Raw genomic sequence first — 17,534 nt, 5'->3', positions numbered from 1 at the left:
TTCAAAGTTCTGGTTGTGCATGTAGACACTGAATATTGATGGACATGTTATTTACTCATTTGATTTTTTACTCTTTTCCAAAAAGATGGATGTCAAGCTTTTTCAAGATTTATTTCTTCTTTCTTTAGTTCCTAAGGTGACAAATCAAAGTTCACCCCAGGAACTTTCAAAGTATATCATAGGTAGGAGATATCCATCAGACATGGGATCATATTAATAACAGGCATTGTGTGGTTGTCAGTGAGAATAGAGTCTTTTCTCAGAAGTAATTATGAATCTGCTCTAAGCCAAAGCAGTGTGTGAGTGGCAGCAAAAGCACACACTGCTATTAATAGATTGATTAATATAGCAAAATTTACTCAAAATTTTATATTTAATAAGCCATTACAAATCCCCGAAATCATCATGTTTATTTTGAAGGGAGATGTTTAAGAGAAGAAATGCATGTGATCTTGAGACAAGGTAGAAAAAAAAGGAAATATGGGATATGAGAAGTGAAAGATTCTTGCGCATCTTAGAGTCAGATTAAAGCCTCTTGCTATCTGAGAAGAGATAATATAGCACTGTTAACATTGTTGTGAAGACTATTAATGTAAGACTAATATTCTTTTCATATATAGATATTCTAAATTTGGGGCATTTATTCATTTATCTGTCTGGGTGTTTTGCTAACATATATGTATATGTACCTCATGTTTGGTTGGTACCCACAGAGTTTAGAAGAGGGTGTTTCATATCCTAGAACTGTGGTTATAGACTGTTATGATTCACAATGTGGATCATGGGAATTGAACCCAGTTATCCAGCAGAAACAACAAGTTCCTTTAACCACTCTTTAAGCGCCGAGCCATTTATCCAACCATGTAGCTACTCTGTGTTAAAGTAAAAAGGAACTAGGGTTAATGTTAAAATGTAGGCTGCCTTGGGTAGGGCTTCATTGCTTTCACATCCTTTGAGAATCAAGAAAAACAAATCCATAATGGAAGGAAGGAAGGAAGGAAGGAAGGAAGGAAGGAAGGAAGGAAGGAAGGAAGGAAGGAAGGAAGGGAGAGAGAGAAAGAGAGAAAAGAAAGAAAGAAAGAAAGAAAGAAAGAAAGAAAAAAAGAAAGAAAGAAAGAGAAAGAAAAGAAAGAAAAGGAAAAAAATAGAAGAAAAGAAGAAAAACAAAAGGACTGAAGGACTGGTAACTTTCCTACTTTCTGCTTCCTGAATATCTCATCAATTATCAACCTGTCAGGTGTTCTTTGTAATCAGTGATTCCATTTAGTCTTCTTAGCAATCCTTTAAAAATAATAATTTGGAATCCCATCAAAATCCCGTTTATGGCTAACATATAAAAGCACTGAGTTGACATGCTCCGTTGAGGTGTCAGTATCCACCCTAGATTATGACTTATTCATTGTGACAATTCTTAAAGAAGCACTCACCCACACCGTTGAATGCTTTGCTATCTTCTGAGACTCTATCTTTCTCTTAAGTCCCATGCTTAAATTGGTATTTAAATAACTTTATTAAACCCCACATCTATCATTAATAATGTATGTAAAATATTTTAATAGTCCAAAGAATTTAAAAAACAATTGGTAGCAGTGAAAGAAGAGTATGAGGTTATAGTCTTGTGCTTTGCCTGTTTGGAATAAGAGAGAGAGAGACAGAGAGAGAGAGAGAGAAAGAGAGAGAGAGAAACTTGTTATATGGGACAGTGTTTTTCTAAGTGATTAGTTAAGGTAGTCTCTGCCAGTTGAAAAGAGAAGTTTCATTGATAAGGAAATTCATCAAGGAAAGGCTTAAAAAACAAACAAAAGCAAGCCAACAAAACAAAACAAAACAGAAAACCTTGACACTTTATGAGACTAAGAACCTCTAAGAATGCCGTTCAGTTCTTTTTCTAGGCCATCTATTGCTCAGTATGTGGTCTACACTAATGAGTTGTTTGTTTTCCCAATGAGACTCTCGTGTAGATAACCAACTTTTCATTTACAAGTAGCTAATAACATATGCACTTTATACACACATATGTAAATATACATATACAGCAAGTTGACTGTATGATTCCTTATGTCCTCTTGAGATACTCAAGAAGCATTATTTAATGCTTCTTCTTCTGTATCTGTGTTCTCTCCCTCAGCTATCATAAATAGCCACCTTTCCCCTTCCCATTTCTTCAACCAGATCCTTTGTACTCTGCTGGGAACATTACAGAAGTTGAAACAGGAGTGTAAGAGACAGAAGACGATTGACTTTATTGTGAGATTGTGTCTGCCAGTAATTTCAGAAACTACATGCCTAAAGTCTCACAAATATGACTGCCAAAACATGAGCTGAACCAGGATGACACCAAAAGACTTACCAAAGTGGATTCAAAGTGGATCCATGAGGAGTGCTGAGTGGACAAAGAGTCTTCTCCAGGAAAGAGCACACCAGTTGGCTTTTCAATACCAAGTGATCAGCCAGAAAACATACATGTAAGTAAAATTATGCAGACTGAGGTCATATTTAACAATATGCATATATATATATATACATACATATATGCATACATACATACAACAATTAATTAAAACATAGGTAATGAATTTGAAAGAGAGCAATGAGGAGTATATGGTAATGTACAAGAGGAGGATACGGAAGGGAGAAATATTGTAATTATAATCACAAAATATAAGAAAAACACAATATTAGTGAAATATGTTACAATACATTTTACTATGAGATGATTATCTACAGAAAGTTAAAATCAAAGATTTTCTTTTCATTTGGAACATAGCTGTTGTATTACTAAGTAGAAACTATATTTAGTAGATCATGTGAATTTCTTTTGGACAGCAATCAATGGCCATTATTTCTTTATGCCCTTTGCTCTGTTAGGGAAGAAAAAAAAATCACAAAAAGTTTGGTATTGAAAAAAAAAAAGTAAACCAGGAAGAAAGCTGTTAGAGATAAACATTCAAGTTGAAAATGCTAATATTAAATGTGATAGTATGAGTGGGGCAGCAGGATAATTAGTAAAGTGAGATCTCCATCAATGTGTTCAGAGTTCTCATAAAAAGAGGTCCAGCAAATTCTTTCCCTCTCTTTCTGCTGTATGAGGATCCAGGGAAGAAAGCAGCTGCCTAGAATCTGGAAGGCAGGCCCTCTCCAGATACCCAATCTGCAAGCAACTGTATTTTGAAATTTTCAGCTTCTCGAAATGAAAGAAGCCCATTTGTGCTTTAAGCCAGCCTCCTTCTACTCTATTGCTGCACCCCAACCTGACTAGGCAGACACTAAACAGGATCTTTTTTTGTTTATTCCATTCAACTTTACATATAACATTGAGATATTTTCTTAGGCTGTTATTCAATTTGGGGTATATTTCTATACTTTTATGAATGCCTAGCATTCTCCAGGCTTCAAGACCAAGTACAGAAATGCAAAACAAAATTGAATTGAGATTCCATGTTACTCTATTCAGAATGTCAGTGACTGAAAACACAAACCACAACAGGCAATTTTTTCTCATTCATTGTTCCTAGATTTCATATAAAGGTATAAAACCCTATGTGAATGTATTTTAAATTAAACACCCCGCCTAAACTTCATCTTATACACAAATCTTACACCAATAATTCATTTGAGTTAGAACTTCCCCTTTGCTCTAAAAACACTTTGTACAAAATAAGGTTCAGGAAACTATATATAGATTTAGTTTATATGTGTATATTCTGTTGTTTGTAAGATTGCCATGAAAAACTATCCATGATTTAGTCATTTTACTTAACATACCCCTTATCACATAAATATTGAACAAAGAATTATTGAGTCAAATAATACATCCATCTATTTATTATAGCATTGATAATGATATAATGATAGTGTAAGCCTCTTATAACACCATCACTGATGGCAAGTGAAATTGTGCTGAATTATTATTGAATATTGATATTTGATTATTAACCAAAGGTAATTTCTTGTATTGAACAACCCTTTCTATTAAATTGCTTTTCTCAGTTCATCATAAACAATTGGCAAAATTAACTCTTTAAGAATTTCTTTTGTGTGGTGGGGATGGAGAAGTTGGGATTGATCTTTTCAACATCTACTTCATGAGTCCTTCTGTCTCCGTTATTGGGGAGAAATTGATGCCCTAAGGTGACTAATTATGTAATAAATGAAAGGACCTAACATCATTCTTTTCACTCCTACTGGAGCACTTAATTTTTTTCTCTTGTTGTCCATTGCATTCAAAACACAAAATAATTGTATTAACTGGGACTCTGAGAGGGGATGGTTGTTTTATTTAAAGAAATGTTAATTTACTATTAAATCTCTTGTTGAAAGACTATAATAGCTTAATGAATGCATTAAACATGTGCAAATTAGTTTTTTTAAACTGCATTAGTTAGTTTCAGATTGAAAGGGGGTGATACATCACAGTCATCTCTGTGGGAATTAATGAGGCATTAGGCCATCTCCTGTCATGGAGGCCAGACTTATGAAGAATTTGCTGAATCGCACATTGTGATTCTTGTCCTGTTCTCTTCTCTCTTTCCACCCACCACATACATCTTCTCTGGGACTTATGCTTGTGAAGCCTGAGCTTTGGTACTTAAAATACAAATGTCAGCTCACCATCAGTTTGGAAGTGAAAAGTAGTCTGTTGCCGGTGACAAATGTTGTTTACTATTGCTAAAAAAGAGGGAGGAACAATGATCGCATATATTAGCATCACAGGAGAAGGGCTTGATAGTCATTCAATTGCCATCTTGCCCTGGGAAGACACATAACCTTTCTCCTGTTCTCTCAATCACCCACCCTCTCTTAGACAACTACATTAAAATAAAGAGCCTAAGGCAAGGCAAGCTATCGTAACTATAATAAGTGGCAAGGTATTCTCAACTCAACAGCTTTTGTCACCAACTCTCAATCTCTCCTTATCACAAGCATAACTCTCTCTGCCTCCATCTTTCAATATAATTATTTGCTTGATCCTGCAGTTCCCAAATCAGTAGTTCCAAACCTCCAGTAACAAGTACAATTAGAATCTATCCTTTTAGTTCAATGGCATATCCTATAGCTTACACGCATTTGTTTTTAAAATTAGCAAGTATGACATTTAATTGTGTTCCAGGAATCTTTGATGGATTTTCTCTGTATCTTGAGATAATTGAGGATGTCATGTTTATTTAAAAATTAAAGATGGAAATCAGTGTTAGAGACATTAGAGTAAGCGTATAAGCAACATCTGTTCAGAACATGCAAATGTTATGAGTGTTAATATTTCTTTCACACTAAAGAATTTTTTCATTCTTTATCACTTCCTTATGGTATTCACTCTTACACCTATACGACAGTACCTGCTTGGACAAAACCAAAGGAGTCAATAACCAATCTGTCCTTCTCATCAGCCATTAAATGTTCTCATTATCTTCCATGTCTTCTTTCAAATCATGCTATATGCTTAAGTTACATTAGTATGTGACATACATTTCATTGTGGTGATGCCCTGCACACAGCTGTAGATTACTCCCCTTCAGAGTCAATGTAAATCCATTCACTATATATAACCATTCCTACATAAAAACACAACACTCACATCAACAGGGATAAGAAATTATTCTGGAGCCGAATATGAGGAAACATTGAGGAAGAGCACACAGCTAGGTTTCCCCAGATCCCGTACTGCAAAGGGGAAAGTTTTCATAGGAATAGGACAAGAAAGTCATGAATTAGGACAGATGATCCTTTTAGAATTTTGAGTAGCAAAGACTTACCTAAATGACGAATGTACTTGATTGGGTGATAAGGTTAATGTTAGTTAAAGCCTACCACTTATGTTTCAGTGATGTATTTCAGCAATATCCCTCTACTTGCAAAATTAATATACACTTAATGTAAAAACTTTATACATGCAACATATTACGAAGCAGTATGGGATTGACGTGTTGAGATCACCACCACAGTTTTTACATGTTCCTCACTGTCTGTAAACTTCACTATTTTTAAGTTTTTGTATTAGTTTTTCTCTCACTTACTACATCTACACCATAGTTTCCATCAGTTTTTCTCTCACTTACTACATCTATACCATAGTTTCCTCCCTCCTATCTTCCTAGCCATCTTCCCACACTCATCCCACATACATCCCGCCTCAGTTTCTCTTCAAGTGCAATAAGTGCAATAAGACTAGTTACCTCTCCTCATATTTCTTCCCACTGGTAGGAAAAACGTCCCCAAAGTAGGCAAAAGAGTCAGGATCACTTCACCCTCCACTGTTAGAAGGTCCACAACAAAACAAGCTACACAACCATAACAAATATGCTGGGAGCCTAGGTATGACCCATTTAGACTCTGTTGGTTGGGTCTCTGTGAGCCTCTGTGGACATAGGCTAGTCGATACTGTGAATCTTCTTGTTGTTTCCTTGTCTCCTCAGGCTCCTACAATTCCTTTTCCCCCCTTTTTGCTGAATTCTCAGATGCACCTAATTTTTGGCTGTGGGTCTCTACATCTGCTCCAGCAGGGGTTGGATGAAGCCTGTTTGATGATGATATCCTAGGCTCTGGTTTACCAGTATAGCGGAATATCATTAGGAATAATTTTATTTTTTTTCCAGGCACATTTGGTTCTATTCTAGGTCTCTGGGCTATCTAGCATCTGGTTCCTTTCCTTCAGGCAGTGTAAATGTGGTTTATTTATCATGGCATTGGTCTCAAGCTGAACCGTTTTTGTTGACCACTCTCCCAATTTCTGTGCCACTTTTACCCCAGCATATCCTGTAGGCAGGAAGCGGGACAAATTGTCGGTCGAACGTTCTGAAGCTTGGTTGGTGTCCCAGTCTCAACACTGGAAGTCTTGCCTGGTTACAGAAGATGACCAGTTCATGCTCTGTGTCTGTCAATGTTAGGAGTCTTAGGTCATCCTCATAGATTCCTAGGAGTTTAGGTCCATTGGACTAAGTTTCTACCTTTCTCCTGGAATGCCCCCCCCACACTAAGTCCAGTCGTCTCTCCCAGTACTCTCTCCTTGTATCTTTGCCACACTTCTGATACCTCTAGTTCTGATCCAGACCTGTCCCCAATCCATTAGAAGAATCTGTTCTATTTCTCCTTCCTAGGAAGAGTCAGGTATCCCTCCATGTTTCTTAGCCTCTCTGGATCTTTGAATCTTAGCATGATTATCCTTTACCTGTTATATCCACTTATATGTGAATACATACCATATTTTTCATTCCAGGTCTGGGTTACCTAACTCAGGATAACTTCTCCTGGTTTGATCCATTTGCCTACAAATTTTATGTTATATATTTTAACAGCTAAATGCTACAGTGTGTAAATATACCACATTTTCTTTAGTAGTATGCTCTAAACATTATAAATAAGATGCAATTATAGGAGAAGTATTTCGATTATTTGATATAAACGTGAATGTATATATATTAATCTTAAAATAAATAAACTATGAAGAAAATATGGAGAAAGTCAAGGAGTGGAGATTTGCCCTAGTGACTGAGAATGCATGCTGCTCTTACACAGGAGCTGAGCTTGGTTACCAATAACATTCTCTGTAATCTCACAACCATCATATTTTAGCTCTAGGAGATATGGTGCCCTCTTTAATCTCTGTGGGTGTTTGCACACACGCAATTACAAATAAGAAATAAAACTTTAACAATATCTTATAGAATAAAGAACACTTCCAAAAATCAAAGTAATCAATGACAGTAATGCAGTGTCTTTCATGTTTGTTGTAATAAAATGTTTTAATGTTTTCACAACATGCTAATCTAGAAAAAAGTCCAATATACTTAATTATCTATAATTGATATTTAGTTTACTATTATTTTATTTTACTCAGCAATGTAATTATATTCTTTATTATACTTGTATATATTTCCTTTTTATGGAAAATGTATTATTTTTCATAGAATATATTCTGACTAAAGTTTTCCATCCCATAAATCTTCCCATATCCTCCCCAACCACAATCCACCCAAATTCACCTTTTATCTTGCTCTCTTTCTCATCTATCTATCTCTCTGTCTATCTATCTATCTATCTATCTATCTATCTATCTATCTATCTATCTATCTGTTTTAAACAGGCATCTTAAAGAAATACAAATTAAAAAATAGGGCTTGTTAAAAGTAACACATGTTCCTGTGTTATGACGATGTGTGTGTTCACCTACATAATGTATCCGTTGCTTTTTATTGGTCTCTTTTTCTGCTCGTTTGTTTGTGCTATTCAAGATTTTCTTTTTGCTTTTGTTTTAGTCTACTGTATCTTATTTTATTATTATTTTAGATATGTATTTGTTTATTTTTATTTTTTAATTTTTTATGAATTACATTTTATTCACTTTGTATCCCAGCTGTAGGCTCCTCCCTCATCCACTCAATCCCACCCCCCTTCCCTCATCTCCTCCCATGCCCCTCCCCAAATCCACTGGTAGGGGAGGTCCTCCTCTCTCCTTCCTTCTGGCTCTAGCTTATCAGGTCTCATCAGGACTGGATGCATTGTCTTTCTCTGTGGCCTGGTAAGGTTGCTCCACCATCAGGCAGAAGTGATCAAAAAGCCAGCCACTGAGTTCATGTCAGATATAGTCCCTGTTCCTATAAGTAGGGAACCCACTTGGACACTGAGCTGCCATGCCTACATCTGAGTAAGGGTTCTAGGTTATCTCCATGAATGGTCCTTGGTTGGAGTATCATTTTCAGAAAAACTCCTAGTCCAGATATTTTGGTTCTGTTGCTCTACTTGTGGAAGCCCTGTTCCCTCCAGGTCTTTCTATCTCCTCATTATTTCATAAGATTCCCTACACTCTGCCCAAAGTTTGGCTATGAGTCTCAGAATCTACTTTGATACCCTGCTGGGTAGAGTCTTTCAGAGGCCCTCTGTGGTAGGCTCCAGTCCTGTGTCCTGTTTTCTCCCTCTTCCAATGTCCATCCCGTTTGCCTACCTGAGTGAGGATTGATCATTTTACCCAGGGTCCTCCTTCTTACTTAGCTTCTTTAGGTGTACAGATGTTAGTATGTTTATACTATATTATATGTCTATTTGTTTCTTAACAAAAGATATCAAAGGTGGGATTCAGACGAGAAGGATTTAGTGGGAATCAGAGAGCAGTTGTTGGAAACATAATCAGAATATATTTAATGTCACTGTTTCATTGTTTCTTTTATAGTTTCTTTGGTAATAAAGAATCTGGGAAGATACACAGCTTCCTCACAGCAAAGAGTCAAGAGATGTGGCAAAGACTCCAATACTGAAATTCATACTTCTTTCTATGCTGTATTTAGTTATGACATTCTAACCAAAATTGATTTTGTTCAGTTAAAGCCAACCATCAAATAAGATGACTGTCACTACTTGAGAGACAGAGAGAGTCTTAGATTCTCTCTGAAGGTAACTCAGAATTACCTAAACTTCAAAGCAAAACATTCAAACTTAACTTTTACTGGTCATCTCTAGCTGATACAACAGGCCACAGAAGACATGGTAATACAGGCAGCATGATTTGTAGTACTTACCAATATTTAAACAGCTGCTTTTAAATTTACCACCCAGCTTTTCATAGTATGAAACATGATTTTGTAAATATTTACACATAAGGTTGCCAGGGATGGAGCCCCATGAGGCCTTGGACAATCAAATCTGGGTACATCATATTTGTTGCAATGCAGAGTTCAATTATACTTGAATCTTTATGTTGTATTTCAGGACTGAAAACATAGGAAGCACTGGGGAAAATAAGACAGCACAGGCTTCAACAGTATCTGAAGGAAACCTCACAAGCTAGTAGTGATAAAGACATGTAAACACTTTCCTGTGATATACGAGTAATAATAGAAGCGTATCCTAGAAACAGTGATGATATATTAGCATATTAAAGTGATCAGCTCCACTCCAAAAGGCCATCTGACTCTGCCGCATTTAGGTCTATAAATTTTGTCCCCTGTTGACACTACACAATCTACAGCAATCAAGAAAAATACTGTAAATAATTCTTGTCTGGAAAGTGATCTTCCCAGGGTCTGTGTCTCCCGTCAGTGGTTTGGCTGTTCACCTTGTCTCCCGCTTCTCTGTTGGGCACGCAGCACAAAGGCACCCTTGCTGCGTCTTCTAACACCATTCAAACTACATTAGGTTTGTACATAAAGACAGTAGATATTTTTAGAAACTTTTAAAAACATTACCAAGGGAGATACTTTCATCATTTATTCATATGCAGGCTCTTTATTTTTTATTTATTAATGAAGCTTAGAAAATGGTTCTTGAGCATAAAGAGGTTTTCTTATAAAACAAAGTGTGACAAATCTCCAATCTATTGATTCTATCTATTGTTCACTTTTGGGACACGGAGCTACTGCCTACACACTCCACCAAATAAATGACTAAATAAATAAATAAATTCACAAACTTAATTATCATCTCAATCTGTGTGTACTACTACAATGACAATTGATATAAATTACAGCACAGAGATAATTAGGTAGTTTAGATTATTTTATTTATTTGGAAAAATTGAGTATATTTCTAATTTGGAAAAAAATAAACCCATTATTTTACATACTGCTAAAATAATATTTCACACACAAAAATTTAATTCAAGAACTCTTTCATCAATAGATCGCCTGTAACAGAATTGATTGGTAGTCCTCCTGCATCACTTGAGTGGCCCTCAATTTGTTTGCTTTGCTTCTGGCCTGACATGCTTACAGATTCAACATATTTAAGAAATGTAAATGAATGGTACCTGAGAATGACCTAGTTCTGCACTTACAATGAGTACTCAACACCAATGTAAGTAAGAATATCATAAGTGGCAATCTTGTTTCCTAATAAGAGAATCAAAGCCCCAAATTTTAATATAAGACAGACTCAGGATAATGTCCTAAGTACTTTTAATATTTGAAGGGATGAAGCAGGAGAGAGGTAGACACCTCCATCTTATCAAACAGACAAAATCTACAGAGAGGCAGAACTTTATCTCTATTACAAAGCAAACAGGTGAAACCCTACAATTACAAGAATACCAATTTTTTTTCATTTTTTTAAATTTTTCTTATTAGTTACATTTTGTTAACTCTGTATCCCAGCTGTATCCTTCTCCCTCATTCCCTCCCCAATCCCACCCTCCCTCCCTCATCTCCTCCCTGCCCCTTTCCAAGTCCACTTGTAGGGGAGGATCTCCATCCCTTTCATCTGATCCTGTTTTATCAGGTATCTTCAGGACTGGCTGCAATGTTCTCTTCTGTGGCCTAGCAGGACTGCTCCTCATTTGGGGGGTGGAGAGGTCAAAGAGCCTACCCTTGAGTTCCTGTTAGAAATAGTCCTTGTTCCCCTTACTATGGGAAACCAATTGCTTACTGAGCACCAATTTTAAGCAACCATATCTACCCCAAAAGGGACAAGCAGCTTCAGAAAGTAATAACCCGGTTACTTCAGGAGCTGTTTAAGCTTTCTCCACAGAATAATGTGTAGGAATATAATGAAATATTTTAATGATCTCCCCAGGCCTCCACCTTTGCTGTCATTTTTATTTTATAGTTCCTGTCCTCCTGTGTTAATTTCTTATTGGCCATAAGTATTTTGACTCAGAATTCTGACAGTGGGAAGAAGAGAGATAAAGAAGGGTATGCAGGAAAAGAAATTTCTTTTACCTTAGAGCAAATTTTTATTCCATCCTATTTTCTGATAAATATCTACACATTCAAATTCTGATATTTACACTGGTTCCTTGACCCATTATGTCTGCATATTGGGAAGACTCTATAAAGTACAGCTCATTCTAGAAGTATGTGGGAATTACAGCAAAATGCCACACTTATAAATGAAGGGGGATCAGCTATGCATAGGAATATTAAATCTCCCTTCATTTCCAAAGCAGATTTTCTGATGTGGAGGCCACAGCGGGGAAACCTGGAAAACAAAATGCAAATGTCAAGGCAGGAACTGCCCTTCAGGAAAGGTAAGGGCAGCATTTAAAGGAAGACAGGACTTGGGGGCTTCAAGCTGGGTAAGCTTCCCTGTGACTTGGCTGAGGTATAAAAATAAGCATAATATTGTTGGTCATTTTTTTGGGACAGAACTATGCTATGCATTCCACCTGGGATAGCTTAATATTTTGTCAATATTTTATCCTGTATATTGTCATGATGGATCTAAGAACTGTGATTTTTTTTTTTCAATGCAGTTTATTCAGGAACATTGAACAATCCTCGGACCCCGGGGAAAGCCAGCCCACAGCTTAAATAGCCTCTGGGTAGCCAACCCAGGCGTGCCACGGGGGCAATGCAGATAGGTCCACCTACATGGAAGCAAGCCAGATCCTCAGCCTTAGCCAAATGTGGAGTTGTTCGTGACAGAGAGCACTCACCATGGGGAAGGTGGAAGGCGGAAACCAGCTCCATCTTTAAGGCATAGCATTCCGCAGCTCTCTACAGTCCAAGACACAGATTAACAGAATGGATACGTAAACAAAACCCAGCAATCTGTTGCATACAAGAAACACACCTAAGACACAAAGATAGACATTACCTGAGGGTAAAGGGTTGGAAGACGACTTTCCAAGCAAACGGACCCAAGAAGCAAGCAGGAGTAGCCATTCTAATATCTGATAAAATAGACTTTCAACCAAAATTAATCAAAAGAGATGGGGAAGGACACTTCATACTCATCAAGGGAAAATTCCACCAGGAAGACATCACAATCCTGAACATCTATGCCCCAAATACAAGGGCACCCACATTTGTGAAAGAAACATTGATAAAATTTAAAGCACATATAGATCCCCACACATTAATAGTGGGAGACTTCAACACCCCACTCTCAACAAAGGACAGGTCAACCAAACAGAAATTAAACAAAGAAACAATGTCTCTGACAGAGGTCATGAATCAAATGGACCTAACAGACATTTACAGAACTTTACACCCAAACACAAAAGAATTTACCTTCTTCTCAGCACCTCATGGAACCTTCTCCAAAACAAAAAGGGGGAACTGATTTTTTTTTTTAAACAGGATGAAATTGAGGTTCATTGCATGTAGTGGAAAAGAATTACAAAGCTACGATATGGCACAGCCAGTACTCAAAAGCAGCAAGATAACAAAATTTTGGTTTTGGTTTAATGTCACAGCCATCTTCTATTTAAAAACTTCTTCTGTGGCTAGAGAGATGGCTCAGCATTTAAGTACTGCTGTGGCAGAGGACCTGGGTCTGGTTCACAGCATCCCTGTCAGATGGGTTACAACTGCTTGCAACTCCAGCTTCAAGGCATCAGACAACTCTAACTTCCATGTTCCCCCATTCACATACTGATCCCTGCCAGACACACATATGCGTAATTTAAATATACCTATAAAATAAATTATTATCACTTAGTCCCTCTGCTTATATGAAAAACCTTCTTTTCCAAAATAAAATAGTATTTTTATTTTGAATTATTATCCCTGTAAGCAATCTGTACAAAATATATACTACTATAAGAATTAAGATTTGATATTACTTCTAGGCAGCTATGTTGTTGTTTTTGTTTGTTTGTTTTTTTGTTTGGCAATTCTTGGCCCAATTAAATAATAGGTAATTGCATAACTGCATGGTTTTTCCATACCTGGTGTATAGAATCTGGCACTCAGGCTAGTAAAAAAATACATTAATTCTAATTGAAGTATATAAATAATGCCCAATATTTATTGAGTGATTACCATGTGGCTGATCCTCTTCTAATTAATTTTCATGCATTAATTCACTTAGAATTCCAAAAAACCACGCAGGAGGTGTAATTAGCATATACATATGCAATGCTTTAAGTGTCTTACACGATTAATCACATGAATGTATATATTCTTATCCTTGAGAACTGCCGTGATTTTCGTCTTTGTTTTTCTCCTGCATATTGCCATCTGCCTCACCCACACCTTCTCTGACAAGTCTCCAAGTTCTGTAAAGGCCAAAATGATGTCAGGCCATATCCCTGACAGATTCAAGTTTTATAGGAAAGAAAGCAGACACATTAGGTGGTCAGTACATTTTTTTTCCTGAAACAGACCTATGTTCTCCTTGATATTTCCTTCCCTTTCACGTAATCTGTGCTGAGTCATAGAGGAAGTATCTGTTCAAAAATAAAGTTATTGAGCTTCCACACAAAAAGAAGGGAAGCCCTTTGCTCTTCCAAAGCCAGTCCTCCTGTAACACCTGTAAATGTCTGAGTGAAGGAAGTGAGCTTCTAATTGACTTTTGTATTTCCACTCTTTACTCTGTCTCTGAACAGTGATTTCCAACTCTCTCAAGAAACTTGTTAAAAGTAAGTAAAGGGCGAGGAAGACAGCTCAGTGGATTAACAGCTTATGATACAAAAATACACATTGTTATAACCCCTGTAAAGCTACCTGTGGTAGCATGCATATGTAGTGCCAGTGTGCCTAGTTTGAGAGTGAAAATGTAGACAGAAGCTTCCCTAGAAAATGCAGAATGACTTATCTAGCATACACAGCAGTAAACAGCATGGTATCCTGCCCCAAAGAGGATCTGAGGGGAGGACTGCCATAAGACTATTTTCTAACCTACACATTTTCCATGGTTCTCATGCCTGAACACTCACAAACATGTGCCCACATGCATACACACTGCACACACGTGCATACACATACACATACATACACACACATACAAATACACACACACAGACATACCACACACATACCACACACACACACATACTAACTCAAATCACACCACTGCCTCTATCACGACAATTTCTCATCACGCCATATTGCACATGGTTTTGTTCCTGTACTTTCCATTGCAAATCTTCATGTTTCTTGCTCCTTTTCTCCCAACAATTCTGCTGAATCTCTCTATAAGCCACCCCTCTGCTCACACCTCACAGCTCCGGTCTTCCCCTTCAATCTGGATGCTTGGTGGCTATCTTTTCTTGTTTTTGATTTATATCCCTGTTCAACTACTACTGATTAAGGTAGACTTCCAAGACTTCCTTATTTTGATTGACTTCTGATCTTCCACGCTAATTTCTCACTGGTATGCTATTCTTCTTAGCATTTCTATCATATGGAATTGTAGTTCATATGAGTTAATTTTTGTGTTCCAGTGTGATTCTCTATAGGCTACTTCCTTACTAAAAATCTAAGCTCCATTAGCTTCAGGGATATGGAATATTCTGTTTTGATGTTATTGCTATTTTACTTTGTTTTCTCATTTAATAATTTTTTTGGGAACATTATAAGCCCAACATAAATATTTTATCAAAGAAGGAGTACTGTTTTTATGATACTGTCCTCTTCACCTCAAACCAGCATTTTTTTTTCCTTTTTCATTATTACCATTTATTACAATTTATTCCATTTGTATCCCAGCTCTGCCCCCCCCATCTCCTCCCAATCCGACCCTCCTTCTCCCCTTATACCCCTCCCTTAGGCCCCTGATAGGTGAAATCTTCCTCCCCTTCTATTTGACCCTAGCCTAAAAGGTATTGTCAGACTTGGTTGCATTGTCTTCCTCTGTGTCCTGGCAAGGCTTACCCCCTTTCCACCAGGGGGAGGTGATTAAAGAGCCTGCCACTGAGTTCATGCCCGAGAAAGACCCTGATCCTCTTACAAGCCTCTTTTGCCTCAGCAGGGTTAGGCTTGGCCAGCTAACACCCTTCACAGTTTTTATTTTTGTTTTTGTTTTGTCTTTTTAACAATATCCAGATCATGTATTATTTGTTTATTCCTATGTATTCATACTTGTTTCTCTTTCTAATGTGCAATGAGAATCCTCACATTCATTTATTTTTACCTTAAAACTATTTTTAAATATAAAGTTTAAGAAGACATGTGATGTTCTCATTCTAACATATTATTCGACTGGGTTCAAATGGAATATTCTTGTGAATTTGTATGTTTCTATTTCATATATCCAGTCTTTTGATCCACAAGTCCTTAACAACATTTACTATGGCTATGCTAACTATTTTTTTTAATTTTTAAATTAATTACAGTTTATTCACTTAGTATTTAGCTGTAGCCCCTTCCCTCCTCCACTCCCAAACCAACTCCCCATCCCCCTACTCCTTCTACATCCCTCTCCAAGTCCATGGATAAGGGAGATCCTCCTCCCCTTCCATCTGACCCTAGTTTATCTGGTCTCAACAGAAGTGGCTGCATTGTCCTCCTCTGTGGCCTGGCAAGGCTGCTCACCCATTCATGGGGGAGGTGGTCAAAGAACCAGCCCCTGAGTTAATGTCAGAGACAGTCCCTGTTCCCCACAGGCTAACTTCTTCTGAAGCATTTACTGCATTCTGGCAGATTATAGCGCCCTGTATTTCATCAAATGATCAGGTCAAAGTTCCTGAAGGTCCTTATAGCTTGTGCTGCTGAAGAAGAAAACCACAGTGACATTTTGTATTCTACCTGGGCAGTGCCGCTTGTAAAATGTGAACTTTGTTTTTAAGTGTTGAGTAAAAACATTAACTGTGCTCTATCAAGTTCACAGTTCTGTTTAGAATATATATTTACAGTAATAATTCTATTTAGTCAGCACTGATTCAGATACTAGATAAAGGTTTCCTATTTGATTCTTTAAGTAATGTCATTCTGCTCAAAAAAACAAAACAAAACAAAAAAAACTGAGGCTGTTAATAGTTAAGTGACAGAATTTCCAAGAAATATATATTGAAAACAAGGTTTTGTCCAGTAGTTGAGTGACTCTAAGGTCAAAATCTTTCTTCCCCAAATAAAAAATATATAAGTTGATTTCTTTTTTTTTTGAAATATCAAATTTATTTAACTCCTAGATTCTTATCAGTTTGTACCATGAACAAGTTCCATCACTACTGATGTCATTTGAGGGAAGGATTCTATTTAAATAATTCAAAATTTGGCTCCAAGAGATGGACAGTGGTACTGTACTTATTTGTATTCAGGACAAAACATGTTTCCTGACTCTCTTCTTTATGACTGTTCTATATTCTAAGGTTGGTGGGGGAATAAGTTTAAAGATGTGCTGAGGTTGGCAGTGTTCCCAGAGTGTTAGTTTTGTCAGGTACCCATTTCAGTTCTCCTATTGTATTCCAAACAAATAAGTAATTCCCATAGGAAAAGCAAAAGGCCAGAATAATGGAAATGGGGTCCCTGGTTGATGGTTAGGAAGTTCAAAGGGGGATTCACGCCATCCTTGGGAAGACTGTTAATAAGTATCTCAAGATCCTTGCTAGTTGCGCTGACTGCTATACTGGCTGCTGATTGGTCATGTGTCATGCATGTTCTGGATGGCTGATTGAATATCTACTTGTGTCACCTCCATTTTGATCAAAATCATGAATATATAATTTGATTTCTATAGTACTAAAGAAAACGAAGCAATTGGACCTTATAACTAGATTACTCTGTATCTCATAGCCTCCACTACCAAGAACTTGACACCTCAAATTTCATTTTTATCTTTGTTTTCCTTTGCGTTTGCTTGTTTGCTTACTTTACATCCCAAGGGTGCACCCCCTTCCTCTCCTCCCAGTTCCTCCCTGATGCTCTTTTCCACTTCCCTTCTCCCAT

Source organism: Meriones unguiculatus, chromosome 3 (genome assembly GCF_030254825.1).
Source record: "Meriones unguiculatus strain TT.TT164.6M chromosome 3, Bangor_MerUng_6.1, whole genome shotgun sequence".
NCBI classification, from domain to species: Eukaryota; Metazoa; Chordata; class Mammalia; order Rodentia; family Muridae; genus Meriones; species Meriones unguiculatus.
Note: the sequence above shows the minus strand (reverse complement) of the source record.